Source organism: Marmota marmota, unplaced genomic scaffold, assembly GCF_001458135.2.
Source record: "Marmota marmota marmota unplaced genomic scaffold, marMar, whole genome shotgun sequence".
NCBI classification, from domain to species: Eukaryota; Metazoa; Chordata; class Mammalia; order Rodentia; family Sciuridae; genus Marmota; species Marmota marmota.
This window is the reverse complement of record NW_026000019.1, coordinates 27,472,923-27,477,555: the sequence shown is the minus strand read 5'-3', so window position 1 is coordinate 27,477,555 and position 4,633 is coordinate 27,472,923. Positions and strand designations below refer to the sequence as shown.

At 39.4% G+C, this 4,633-nt stretch overlaps 1 long non-coding RNA gene across 1 annotated transcript in view; it reads left to right on the top strand.

Moving 5' to 3' along the window:
* Positions 1 to 714: 714 nt before the first annotated feature.
* LOC125618704 overlaps positions 715 to 4,633 on the top strand; it is a 9,161-nt gene continuing 5,242 nt past the window's right edge. Inside the window, exon 1 of the long non-coding RNA XR_007350104.1 lies at positions 715 to 944. This is a non-coding gene — a long non-coding RNA (uncharacterized LOC125618704). The remainder of the gene's footprint in view (positions 945 to 4,633) is intronic.

The following is a 4,633-nucleotide window of genomic DNA, read 5'->3' as shown; positions in this document are numbered from 1 at the left end:
CCCCCCGCCCCCCCCCCAAAAAAAAGGTGGCCACAAATCAAGTCTCAACACATTTTGTTTTTTGTTGAAGGAGATCAAAATCAAGGCCTCGAACATGCTAACCAGGCACTCTACCACTGACCTACATCCCCAGCTCTTTAAGTTTTTATTTTGGGACAGGGTCTCAATAAATTACCCAGGCTGACCTTGAACTTTTTTTTTTAAGAGAGAGAGAGAATTTTAATATTTATTTTTTAGTTATCGGTGGACACAACATCTTTGTTTGTATGTGGTGCTGAGGATCGAACCTGGGCCACACGCACGCCAGGCGAGCGCTACTGCTTTAGCCACATCCCCAGCCCTGGCCTTGAACTTTTGATCCTCCTGCCTCAGTCTCCTGAGTAGCTGAGATTACAGGTGTGTGCTATTGTGCAAAATTATCTTTTATTAAACATATTTTCCTTTTATTATGACATACTTTCACACTTCCAATCATGATATCTTCCATCAAATTTCATTGATATTTATGCTATTGCATTTAGCTCTTTGTGTGTATTGTATATACTCTCATATATAACTATAAATCCATATGTTCTATATGATAGGTATTAACACAACAATCCAAGGAAACTTCTGTCTCTTTGGTACTAGGAATTGAATTGAACTCAGGAGCACTTTACTACTGAGCTACATTCCAGTCCTTTTTTTTTTTTTTCTTTGTGAGACAGGGTCTTGTTAAGTTGCTAAGGATCTCATAAAGTTGCTGAGGCTGACCTCAAACTTGGGATCCTCCTCCCAAGTAGCTAACAGGCATACACCACAACATCCAGCAAAGCCTTACAAGTTCCATTTTACAAATGAGAATAGTGAGAGTTGAAATAGTTAAAAGTATCTTAAAGTCACCTCAGTTGGGCTAAGCCAGAACTAGAACTCAGAACTCTCTCAGAATCTTTACTCTTTCCATAGTAACATCCTGGCATTCATGAGTACCGTTTCCAACTTTTCACCTCACGTTTTCCCCTGGGAATTACTAAATGCCTCCCTGAAAATTCATCTACTAAGTATCTCCTATGTGAGAGGTTTTGGTTTCATTGTTGGCCATAACAATAAAATAAACAACCCCTCTGCTCAAAGAACTCAGTCTAGAGGAGAATGTAAATTATTAATATAGTGTGATAAATGCTACAATAGAGGTATGTGCTTTGTCTACTATTCTGCATCTTGTGTTCTTCATGGAATCCAGTTATATAATTTTATCTGCTATTTTTCTCCCTTCTCCTTGAGTTTAAAAGCCCTCTTGATGAGACCAGCAAATCTACTGCCAAATACATTCTTCTAATTCTTGTGAAATTCAGAGGGTACAAAAGACTGGAAGTTTCCCAAACAGCAGAAATGATGAGCGAAGGTCTGGTCTAGAAAGGAAGAAGGTCTACTTAAGGACAAAAAAGATTCCTGAAGCTCTTGATTTAATCCCCAGCAACACACACACACACACACACACACACACAGAAATCACCTGAACCAGTGTAGCGATTCACACCTGTAATCCCGCCTACTGGGGAAGACGGACAGCCAAGTTTGAGGACAGCCTGGACAATTTAGCAAGACCCTGAGTGGAAATAAAAATCAAAAGGGCTAGGGATATAGCTCAATATAGAGTGTCACTGAATTCAAACCCCAGTACTGGTGGGGGGGGGGCGGAATCCTGATGAGAGCGAGTACTGGAAGGCTACTTTGAAAATGAAGGTTGATGCCAGATCTAGACTACAGATTGCTCAAAAGGCCAGGCTGAGACACGTGCTCCAGTCACTAGGCAAAGAAGACCTATTGTATATTATCAACTCTGACTGATAAGATAAAAATGTTATTTTAAGATTGGCTATGCAGTGATGCTTCAGAAAGGCTGAAATTAGAAAGTTCTGAAGGTCAAAAGCTAATAAAGCTCAACAAACACCTACTGAAAACTCACATTCACCGAGGTAAGAAAATGAAAGCCAGTCCCTACTTTTGAAGTGCCTAGCCAATTAGGAGGGGAAACAAACAAACAAACAAAAATATAGTAATGTAAAGTTTGGCACAGTGGCGCACACCTGTAATTCCAGTTACTTGTGAGGCTGAGGAAGGGGGATTTCAAGTTTGGGGCCAGTCTGGGCAATTTAGCAAGACTCTGTCTCAAAATAAAAAAAAGAGACTGAAGATGAAGCTCAGCAGTAGTGCACCCAGTTCAATTCTCAGTACTCAAAAAAAAAAAAAAAGTATAACAGATATGATGAACACATTATGACATATGCATATGGTAAACATAAACCTGGTATAAAGTAGGATGAAAGAGGAAGTCCAATTTAGTATGAAAAGGAAGGCAGAAGAAGGCAAGCTAAGTGCATGTAGCTGGTGAGCCCTAATGCTGGAGCTTCACCTGCTGAAACAGGTAGTTATGAGGAAAGGGAAAGAGAACTTTAAAGGTAATGGCCTGGAACTGCCTGTTAGGGTTATTAACCAAACAGTTAATGAGGGAGAAAGAGGAATGTTCTTTTAACAATGATCAAACCAGAGGGCATGGTTATATAGTAAGCCAGATCACTTTACTTCTAGGATTCTAACTTTGAACTATAAAACAGAAAGAAGCAAAAGATAGATGTTGGCAGGCCAGGAAGGGTGCTAGAAAACTCATCTATAGTGATAGAAAGTGGTTGCTTAAAAAGAGAGAAAGGGAGAGATTGGAAGGGGCACCTGGAAAAAACCTGGGGATTTCTGTGTTCTAAATCTTATTTAGGGGTGGGCTGGGTGGTGGCTCAGTGGTAGAGTGCTTGCCTTGCACATTCGAGGCCCTGGGTTCAATCGTCAGCACACATATAAAATAATTAAAATAAAGGTATTGTGCCCAACTACAACTAAAATAAATAAAATAAATATTAAAAAGTAAATAAATAAATCTTATTTAGGGAAATGGTTACAAGGGAGCATACCCCAAACTCAATGAATTAAACACTTAAGAACTGTGCATTTTATTATAGATAAATTATGCCTCAGTAATATAGTAATGAGGAAATGCTATAATCTATCACAAAGATTGAGGGAGGGGGAAAAAAGAAACAAGAATAGTTATGACTCAGAGAGGAAATTGGACCACAGGAGAAACTTCCCAAAGGGATTTGGTTATTTGAGGAAAGAATAAATGACACAATTTGCCCTTTCAACTTTATCTTCTGACCCAACAATGTCTGGCTAAACTCAGATTAGCTCAGGGAGAAAGTAGGATAGCTCTGAGGCCGAGAAGTTGGGGAGCCCAGATGAATGAGGATTTTATAATGTGGACGGTGAGAGAAAAGATGTAGGAGGGCTGGCAATAGTCCAGAAAGCAGAAGGGAAGAGGAAAAGAAGGTGAGAAAAAAAAAAAAGCAAAGAATGTAAGAAATGTAGGAAGGAATTTTCTCAGAAACTTGAAAAAACAGAAAATTGAATCCACCTCTGGCCCAACCTTCTCTTCCACAGATAAAAGAATAAAATTTTAAAAAATCAAACTTAGGGGGGAAAAAACTCTGCCATTGAAAGGTCTCAAGGAGCCAGGCACAGAGGCACATGCCTGTAATCCCAGCTACTCAGGAAGCTGAGGCAAGAGGGTTGCAAGTTCAAAGCCACTTAGCAAAATCCTGTCTCAAAATTAAAAATAAATAAAAGGACTGCAGATGGAATGCAGTGGTAAAGTACCCTTAGGTTCAATCCCCAGTACCAAAACAAAACCAAAAAAGCCTCAAAAGATATGCATCAAAGTATACGCACCATATTAAAGGGAAGTTAGATGCTTGCTGCATTGTGTTGAATTTAGTTTCAGTAAGTATTTGCCATTTCAGGGTTTTTTTGTTTGTTTGCTTGTTTTTTAATCAACTAAATTTAGCAAAATTTAGTTGGAATCAGAACAGTGTTGACAAAAATCAGGGAATTGTTTGGGGTGGCAAAGGAAGGGCTCCTCATATCTGTAACACGTATATGACACATAAATATAGGGATAAAGGGTATCATCAATTCTCTTTTACCCAAAGGCCTGGAATTGCTTTTCATTTCCTCAACTCTAAAACAAAGTCTGAAGAAAGTGATGTTGGGGCTCACGAGCAATAGTAGGCAAACTTTTCCTATAAAGGGCTTAAGAGTAAAAATTTTAGGCTTTGAAGGATATACAGTTTCTGTCATTATTCTGCCAGTTTTGCACAAAAGTAGCCATAAACAATTCAAAAAGGAATGATCACAGCAATATGGATAGCTGGAGCTATTAGTTTGTGGACCTCTGGTATAAAGAGCAGTGATAACTTGTTTCTTACTGCATATTAGATTCATCAGAGGAGCTAAAAAAAAAAAAAAATCCACAAATGCCCAGGTCCCACCCCACCAACATAATCTGGGGTTGGGCCCAATTTTATTTTGGGTGGGAGGGGGGTACCAGGAATGAACTCAGGGGCACTCAACCACTGAGCCACATCCCCAGCCCTATTTTTATTTTTTATTTAGAGACAGGGTCTCACTGAGTTGCTTAGGGCCTTGTTTTGCTAAGGCTGACTTCAAATAACTGGTGATCCTCCTATCTCAGTCTCCCAAACCGCCATCTACTGGGATTACAGGCATGAGCCACCACATCCGGCCTTTTTTTTTTTTTTTTTTT